This window comes from Phragmites australis, chromosome 21 (genome assembly GCF_958298935.1).
Source record: "Phragmites australis chromosome 21, lpPhrAust1.1, whole genome shotgun sequence".
NCBI classification, from domain to species: Eukaryota; Viridiplantae; Streptophyta; class Magnoliopsida; order Poales; family Poaceae; genus Phragmites; species Phragmites australis.
Genome location: NC_084941.1, coordinates 20,382,246 through 20,392,379, shown reverse-complemented (window position 1 = coordinate 20,392,379; position 10,134 = coordinate 20,382,246). Strand labels below are relative to the sequence as shown.

General features: G+C 43.5%; 1 long non-coding RNA gene across 1 annotated transcript; it reads left to right on the top strand.

The window, feature by feature from the left end:
- The first annotated feature begins 2,231 nt into the window (after positions 1-2,231).
- LOC133903886 (uncharacterized) lies at positions 2,232-3,356 on the top strand. The gene is made up of 3 exons (XR_009907378.1): positions 2,232-2,459; positions 2,558-2,675; positions 2,948-3,356. It is a non-coding gene; the product is annotated as an uncharacterized LOC133903886 (long non-coding RNA).
- Positions 3,357-10,134: the final 6,778 nt, after the last annotated feature.

Genomic DNA, 10,134 nt, shown 5'->3' with positions numbered 1-10,134 from the left:
CCCTTGCCTGGCAATACGGGACTAAACCTTCTTGCTTTGCATTCTCATGAATGGGCGGCCACATTCCAACATATAGGCACATGTATAACACATACACTCACATATATTTAACATTTTGTATTTGAGCACATTTAGGACTCTTGATTAGACTAGCTTGGTAGCTTGGGTCGTTCCGGACTCCACGAACAAATTCTGAATTTGTGATGCTTTTGGTTGAGCCTTCCAAAGGACTTTTCTCTACATGTTGGGCTACGCCTTTCACGTGTAGGATCTTCATTGTGTGACATTCCAGCTTGATGGGTCGGGACGCCGGCCCATCTTTGTATGGAGAAACCATACCTCTTTGTTGCATTATCTGTTTTCTTCATTTTTAGCCATAAAGTCCAACAACACTATATCGTAAAATCATCCATATTAGTAATAATAATATATAATCATAGTGAAAATTCTATCATATAATAAGATAATGTGACACTAATTTAGTACCATAACTTGCGTCAACAATATGCTACAACACATGCTATATTCCCAGTAACCTAAGAAAAATTTGTCCACACTAGTAACTTCTGCTTTGATAGCACCGACATCATGATGCGGGAGGACGATTGAGAGGGCAATGGGGTATGGATAAAGGTTTAACTTACCAACCGATCGTTGGTTACTGACCTCAGGTGGTTATCAAAAATTTGCGATTATCGTGATAACCGCTCAAAATTTATCTGAAATTCAAACAAAATTCATTTGCTAAAATTTGAAATTTGGTCAAAAATTTGTCATAATCGCCTCTCGGTAACCGGTCGAATCGGACCAGTTACCGAGCGATTTTCTCGATTTATCGAGTGGTTTTCTCGAATTTTCCGTATTGTCGGTAACCACTCGGTTTTCTCGATTTATCGAGCGGTTTTCTCGATTTTCAGTAAAGTTCAAAAAAAACCCAAAAATTAGCTCAATCTTGTAAAATCAATAAATAATTCATCTGAGCTTCAAATCAAATGAAAATTTTTTTGTTGGTTTCCTTATAACATGATCTACATGATAAAAGTATTTATACTCATAAAAAAGTTGCAAATTTACTATGAGAAAATGTATTTGTTAAATCAAGTTAAATGCATAGTTTACTCTTTACTAGTCAAAAATCATAAAACCAATTTTGTTAGTCTTCTTACAAGATTCTATGTCCTTTAAAAATACATGAACTTATGAATTAGATATTGTAATATGCAGGATTCTGTAAATGTGTTGCGACTAGATTAATTCATAACTGATCCATCACACCTCTAAAATTAGGGAAACCACTTTTATTAGTTTATTTATACTATGATTTATGTAAGAAAAATAATAGTAGACATGAAAAATTTAATTACAGTATTGTTTCTTAACATATTCACTTTATACTTATGAACTTCTAAAAATCATAGAGAAGTTAATAAAACTCTAAATAAAGTGAAATCAATTTTAAACATCCTCTTAAGATATGTCCTACGCAAAAAAAAAATGTGTTTGTAGGTTAAGATTTTCCTTAACACGAGTTAATAACTGAGCTGCACGCGTCAACCTTTTTCATTTTATTTAAACTTCCTCTTTATAGAATATGATGCAAACGACATTATATTTGAAAAAAAATTCACATAAGGTCTTAGAATTGTATCTAGTTTTTTTTAGGATTTGTTTTGGTTTTTTTGAATGTTTTTATTATTTTGAATTTTTTTAATTCAAATTCGGTTACAGTTCGGTTTCTGAAACCGAATCGGAGCGGTAAGGTCTGTAACCGGGAATTTTGACCGGTTACCATCAATAAATTGAACTCTGGTATGGGTATGGCGTGTCGACGCCCGTCGCCAACTCGCCCCTTCCCGATTTCCATAGCACACGGCGAATGGCGAGAAAGTGTCCGGTTGAGAGTTAGACGAGGAAGCGGCAACAAGACAAGGATGTGTTCAGATTTTTTTATTTTATCCTTTTTTAAACTAATGTTTTAATAACAGTATATGGAAAACTAAATTTTTTAGTAACTAGCTTTTTTGTTACGATGAAGTTTTTAGTATGACTTCTCAATTTGATCATGCTAATACATATGATGTGATTAAAGTGATCATACTGACGTCTACCCCGACGTGTTTACATGTGAGATTGATGTGACGCCCTAAGTCATACCAACACCTTTGACGCGATAGGCTGTCACATCAAACACTTCCGTGTGACTCAGGCCAATACACAATGCTGCACTGGTCACCCTCTCCTCTCCCCTTCTTCTCGAACCTGACTCCTGTCAGAATTCGAGATCCCGAAGCGAGCCTCCCGTGTGCGCCTCCGCTCCCCTCGCAGGATCAAACCACCATGCTCTCCCTGGAATCCTCAGCCAAAACTCAACTAAGCCAGGCCCGATTCACCACGCGAACAGTGCCCAGGTCAGGCCAGATCTACAAGATCCGCACCGATCCTGCTACGCCTTTCCCGAGGTACAGAGGCCGAGCGGAACCCATCAGATCTACTCGCGCATGCAGTCATCTCCAATGTATTGCCCTTGGTTTGCTGAAAAATGGTGTGGTCGTTGTAGGCCGATGCTCTCGTGATCTCTCGAGGCCCGCGGAGACTGAGCGGCATCTCGGCGGCGGCGTGGCATGCGTAAGCGCTCCATCCTCCTCGTCGGCGACTGCATCCTCGTCGGCTTTCAGGTTTGTGCTGCCTAAGCGCTCCATGTTTAGTCCCTCGCGTGCTAACACTTGCGTTTGTCGTGTCGGTGAAATGGCCTGACAAAATTGGTACAAAAGTAATGCGATGAGTAAAACCGATGCTATGTACGCATGCTTTACTTGGTTGGTCATTTGTTGTAGTGTTACTTACACATGTATGGCAACAATCAAAGTTGGGGAGTTCTGCTAAGGTCAAAGCCTTTGCACGGAATATTATTAAGATACATTCTGATGTCAATCTATCCCAAATGCAGGGCGAACAGTTCGTTACACCATATAATGGAACCGAGAAGCATGGTTATGGCATCGAATCGTGCAACTTTGTTGTTCTTGGATCCCGATTGATCTGTCTCTTCAGAGACGGCTCAGACATTTTTTGTACCAATCATTTAATCATTACAAACTCCTAATAACATGCATCTTGAAGCTCCAAAGGGGCACACTAACTTTCCCTTTCAGATGTATCAACCTAGTATCATTGCTTTCTCCAATATCTGCATGTACACGAGGTCACACGCAAGGAGCTTCCAAATACAACCTGATGAGCAGTGAGCAGCAACTGACCCATCTTGGTTAATAATGCAGGGTCATTAGCTGATTAGCGACTTTTCAACAGATGCATTACCATCGGAACAATGCAATATCTAGATTAAAAAATGAGGTGAGATGTCATGTCTCAAAGTGTTAATTACGTTCGTCGTATGTAATTATACGTACTTATTTATCGAGTTAAATCGAAATATGTTTCAAATTCCTTTAAGATGTTTTAAGTATTTTGGAGAAGCTCCAAATACTTAGAAAAATGTGGAGAGTGAAGATAATAGGACACTTAGAAAAATTCAGCAAAAACCGCTCTCGCAGTCTGACCTGGCTTACCCACGGTCTGGTCCCCAGGTGTGCAGCCACAAGGGCTTGCCACGTGAACTTACCACGGTTGTGAGGAACCGTCCAAACAGTATTCTAATTAATCATTAGGAGAATCATTATTCATAATCACAACCTCAGTGATTAACCAAAATACCGTTCCAATAGTCCCGGCACGTGTTTTATGCCCAAGATCGGAACACATGCCTTTCCAACAAGCATACCACAACATAGCTTAAGAAAGAGCGAGTAATTAAAGTTATATTACAAGTTCTTAAGCATGCAACCATTTGCAACAGTTTACACAAATGGAAACTACGCAACGGAAAGAGAAACCTTAACAACAGCAAAAGGAGAGTGGAACCATATGCCCTTAGGCTCCACAAAGCGGATTCGGACCAATTCAACGGCGTTCGGCATCGTCGGCCATACAAAGCTTCAAACGGTGACATCTCAATGCTCGCTTGGTAACTGTTGTTGTAGGAGAACTCTGCAAATGGCAAGCAGATTTCCCACTTCTTCTCATATGTGAGGACACAAGCCCTCAACATGTCTTCTAAGACTTGATTCACCCTCTCGGTTTGACCGTCGGTCTGAGGATGATATGCAGTACTATGGAAAAGCCCGGTTCCCATAGCTTCATGAAGGCCCTTCCAGAAATGGGAAGTGAATTGGGTGCCTCGATCAAAAATGATTTTCTTCAGAATCCCATGGAGGCAAACAATCCGAATGAGGTACAGCTCCGCGTACTGCTTGACCGAAAAGGTGGTCTTGATGGGCAAGAAATGAGCGGACTTCGTCAACCGGTCCACAATGACCCAAATTGAGTCATACCCATGAGAGGTCTTCGGCAATCCAGTAATGAAATCCATACCGATCTCCTCCCACTTCCAGGATGGAATGGGCAAGGGCTGAAGCGTTCCTGCCGACTTAAAATGCTCAGCCTTCACTCTTCGGCAGACGTCACACTCAACTACATATCGAGCGATCTCTCGCTTCATATGAGTCCACCAAAACCTGGGCTTGAGATCCTGGTACATCTTAATACTCCCTGGATGAATGGATAGCAAGGAATCATGAGCTTCATCCAGGATCTTCTTTCTCAACTCCAGAACTTTAGGGACCACTAATCTCTTCTCAAACCACAAGACACCCTCATCGTCCAGGGTAAAGCACTTGGCTTGCCGCTCCTTGATCTTATCACGAATCTTTTCCACTCCCTTGTCCTTCTTCTGAGCTTCCTTAATTTGGTCAATGAGAACGGATTTCACCTCCAAAACCATCTCAAGACCAAGTCTTCGAAAATCATCACAGAGGGTGGAATCCTTGGGCGAGACCATAAGACAATGACAATGAATCTTTCGACTTAAGGCATCGGCAACCACATTCGCTTTGCCGGGATGATAATGTACTTCCAGCTAATAATCCTTGATCAGCTCAAGCCATCTTCTCTGCCTCATATTCAGGTCGGCTTGAGTAAAAATGTACTTGAGACTTTTATGATCCGTATAGATATGGCAGAGATTTCCCAAAAGATAATGGCGCCAGATCTTCAAGGCATGGACAACTGCCGCGAGCTCTAAATCATGGGTTAGGTAGTTCTCCTCATGGCGCTTCAATTGTCGTGAGGCATAAGCGACAACTTGGCTTTCTTGCATGAGGACACATCCGAGGCCGATGCGGGAAGCATCGCAATAGACATCAAAACCCTTGTTCACTTCAGGCTGAGCGAGAATAGGAGCGGTCGTGAGCAGTTCTTTCAAGGTTTGGAAAGCTGACTCACATCCACTGGACCACTCGAAAAGGCTGTCTTGCTTCAACAGCTCCGTCATGGGCTTGGCAATTTTGGAGAAATTCTCGATGAACCGACGGTAACAGCCCTCGAGTTCGAGAAAACTCCAGATGTCGGCGACATTCTTGGGCTGAACCCAATTGAGTACATCTTGCACCTTGCTCGGGTCAACTGCAACTCCATTCTCCGACAGCACATGACCCAGAAAAGCGACTTCCTTGAGCCAGAACTCACATTTACTGAACTTGGTATAGAGTTGGTGATCTCGAAGTCGGCTAAGAACAACACAGAGGTGCTCTAAATGCTCTTCCTCAGTCTTGGAGTATATAAGGATGTCATCGATGAAAACCATGACAAAACTATCTAGTTCCTTCATGAACACCATGTTCATCAAATACATGAAGAATGCCGATGCATTGGTCAAACCGAAGGACATGACGGTGAACTCTTAAAGCCCGTAGCGGGTGGAGAAAGCCGTCTTTGGAATATCCTCCGGTCGGACCTTTATTTGATGGTAGCCCAATCTTAAGTCAAGCTTAGAGAAGACTCGGGCACTGGTCAACTGATCAAATAGAATATCGATTCTAGGAAGTGGATACTTATTCTTGACTGTGACCTCATTCAGAGGACGATAATCCACACACATCTACAAAGTGCCATCCTTCTTCTTGACAAAGAGCGCCGGCATCCCCAGGGTGAGGAGCTCAGACGAATGAAGCCCTTCGCAAGCAATTCCTGAATTTGCTTCTTCAATTCCGCCAACTCATTTGGTGGCATCTTATATGACCTTTTCGAAATTAAGGCCGTGCCGGGAACAAGATCAATATAGAATTCTACTGTTCTATTGGGTGGCATTCCTGGCAGTTCTTCTGGGAAGACATCAGGAAATTCACTAACCACAGGAATATTTAGAAGATCTATGGTTGTTGCAATGACAAGACAAAGAGGGGAAAGTCAAACTCCAACACAGCCTAAAAGCATTCGCCAGAAATCATTTGCTTGGACCCTTAATACGTTATATATGGAAACATGTATGCACATGACCAATAGTGAACAATGAATGCATGCTCGGTTCCTAGTTACCGTTTCTTTCTCGAGTGCATCATAATGCGAAAACAAACAACTCAAGCGTCGCTCGTATCCACAGTTTATACTAGGGGCATAATGTAGTAGGTTCATACATATTTGCAGGAGAGACACAAGTAAACTTTAGTTAGTTGCTTAGTGAGGTGACATACTTACTAAACAATGTCTTAAGTGTTTTTAGGCTACTTCATTAAACCAGGCCCTGATACCAAGCTGTGAGGAACCGTCCAAACAGTATTCTAATTAATCATTAGGAGGATCATTATTCATAATCACAACCTCAGTGATTAACCAGAATACCGTTCCGGTAGTCCCGGCACATGTTTTATGCCCAAGATTGGAACACATGCCTTTCCAACAAGCATACCACAACATAGCTTAAGAAAGAGCGAGTAATTAAAGTTATATTACAAGTTCTTAAGCATGCAACCATTTGCAACAGTTTACACAAATGGAAACTACGCAGCAGAAAATGAAACCTTAACAACAACAAAAGGAGAGTGGAACCATATGCCCTTAGGCTCCACCTCAAAAGCTACGCCTCACCAGAGTAGGATGCACTATTCTTGCCCACCACCTGCATCGGCGGGCACGAAGTAGCCAAACAACGCATCACCCTCACCAGCAGAACCTGAAAGCGCAGGCATGAGTACGAAGGTACTCGCAAGACTTAATCCATATAGAGCACAGATACTTAGCTCGACTCCAAGGATTATGCATTGAGCTGTTAGCAAGAGTAGGCTACAAGGTTAAGTAAAACATATGCGGTAAGCAACCTAGACACATATGTGTGAGCAACTATACTTAACTCCAAGAACAACTACCTGTCTACTCTGTAGACCACAACTTGAACATGTATGTATAGTAACCATGGTACCTCATTGACAAACAACCAACCAAAACCATCATACCATAACCTTATCCCACATTCGTAAACTCTACGACCGATACAAATGAAACAATAGCATGCTCATGACCGAGAGCGTGGTAATTTGAATTGTTCTTACACCCTGCAGAGGGGTACAACTTTACCCACATGACTTGAGGACCATTCGGCTTGTGGTACTCACGAAAGCACACACAAGGGGGTACTTGAGTCAACCTTTCTCATACCCGGAACCACCCACTTGCAATGCCCCTATGGCACTGGGGTTACCGCGAGCGTGTCCCGGACACTTCCGGCTCCCCGCCACCTTGCTTCTCCTTTTCTTTTTCTCTTACGCGTCATAGAGCCGCAAGGCAAGTGTCAGCACGGCATAAGATAATCGTCTTACCTTACCATTAGATCAGCATGTGGTGAGTACGGTAAGTGCTAGAGCCAACTGTACCGACGGACGGCCTTAAACGATGCAAACGGTCTATGGCATCCGGGTTCCTCTCCCGAACTACCCAGAGGACTCCTCCTGGGCAGAAGATACCCCTAACACCGCCCACATCTCGTCTCAATCTCACATCTCAACCATTCATCTCAACCTTATCTTCGTATCTGTAAACAGTGATTAAGCCCTAAGCTCGCGAACAACGGCAACACCGTCGCTCGACTTCTACCGAGGACCTAAGCATTGCTAAGTATTTCGAATAAACCTTGACGCTAGACACCAACTATATCATCAAGGCTACAAGGATAAGGATTCATCAATAAGTCAAGGTAGAGATAATGCATCAACATAGGTTCTACCCATATTAGCCCGATACTGGACTCAACACATGCAAACATACATAATGCATAATTTATCAATTTTAGACTCCATTTAATTTGAACAAAGGGTGCAATATGCTTAGATGCTTGCCTTTCTGCTCTGGGGTTTTCCTGATACTTCCTGAACAGAACTCGCAGAAGTGGTGTGCCTCTGTGTCAACCTCGATCATACTCGCGTCACGCTCCGATTCTGCGTTCACTACTGAAGAACGCATGCAATGATGAGCACGAATGACATGCAACGACGGATGCTCCACAGTGCATGACAAGGTAGAGATGAAATGCATCATGACATGAGTTCAAAGCCTCAATATTTTCTTCACTTGGATTAACGTTAAGCATCTACTCCTTTTTTCTGGATTAATTAAGCTTAACACAAAGCTTAACCCAAAATAGGTATTTAATCATGTTTAACATGAGGGTGATTATTTTTAATGAGCAGGGAATCAATTAATAAGATTTACCAAATTGATTTCATCAATTTTGGAGTTACCAATATTTAATTATGGATTAATGAAGCTCAAAACTATTTTATTAACCCATGCAATTTAAATACACATTTCATAGCTCCCAGTATTTTTAACATCTAGATAATGGTCATACAAATCTAACAAAATTAGTTTCACAAATTTTGGAGCTATATTATATTTCTACACATTAAACAATATTTCAGTTGATTTATCAACTGAACAACGAATCTATTTCGCTATTTTTGAATTAACCGGATTATTAAATTCTCTAAATCCTTTTTGTACCCACGCTAAGCTAGCCACAGCCATGACTAGTGGGGTCGGACTAGTTGACTCCGGTCAATCATGACCTTGAGGCCATGGCGCACGGCCGGCCGGCTCGGCTGGCTTCACCTGCAGCGAGCGGCTGCGCTATCGGGCCGGCCGAGGACTCCAACACGACCAGCGCGCGATGACGAATCCGATTGGACAAGGCTCGGCTAGTGGGCTCATCAGAGCATGGCCGGCGGCGAGAGGCCACGAGCGGCGGTGCTCGGTCGCCGTGGAAACCCGGGCCGGCGACGGGCAAACTTAAAACGACCGCGTGCAAAAGCAAGGAAACGGCATGGGGGAGCTCACCAGCAATTTGACTTGGACGGAGGCGGCTTAGAGCACTGGGTTAGTGGTGGAATCTTGGAGCTCTGCGCTGGAGTTGATGAAGAAGGGACAGCGCGAGATTGCCGCCGGTGAACGGCGGCGCCAAACGATTGGTGGAGAGTGGTAGCGGCAATAGTCCACCACTGGGAACTCGTCTAGGCGGCACTCGACCGGCGGGCTCAGCTGGAAGACGATCGGCGACGAGCGGAGAGGCACGACGGCGCAAGGTGCATGCGGGCGGCCGTGCTGGCGTCAGGCCGAGGGCCAACAAGCACGCGCGAAAGCTTCCAGCAGTCACGGGGAACCGATTTACCTTGGCGTGCTACTACTCCGCTGCTTGCGCGTGGCCGAGACAGCAGAAGAGATGGGCTGCTGCTGCTGTTGCTTGCGCTCAGTGAAGAACAAGCAGTGGAGAGAGAGATCAGGGAGCTAGAGGGTGGCTACTATGGCTGCCTGCTCGAGTGTGTGCTGTGTGCATGTATATGCCTGTGTGGAACATGCCTTGCAAGTGAAGCCACCGAGAGGAGGAGAGCAATTTTCTTTTGGCCGGTGACAAGGATCAGAGAGAGAGATAGCCTGCAGCTAACCGGCCTAAAGTCAAGGAAAACGGTGGATGCTTGCTATGCTGCTGTGCTCCAGATGGTTCTGAGTTCAGGCATCAAGACATGAGAAAGCTAGTTAGTTTTTTTTTTTTGTTGATTTGTACTAGTGCATCCATTTTCTCATTTGTTTTCTCGAATTTCTCTAGTGGTCGCAAAGTCATCATAAAATTTGAGGATCTATTTTGCTAGATTTTATAATTCATGTGCAACCCATTTTAACTTGTTTGACCCATAATGCCTGAGCCAATTTCAAACTAAAATTCCTCAAACATGCTAGCTTTTCTAACTTGTG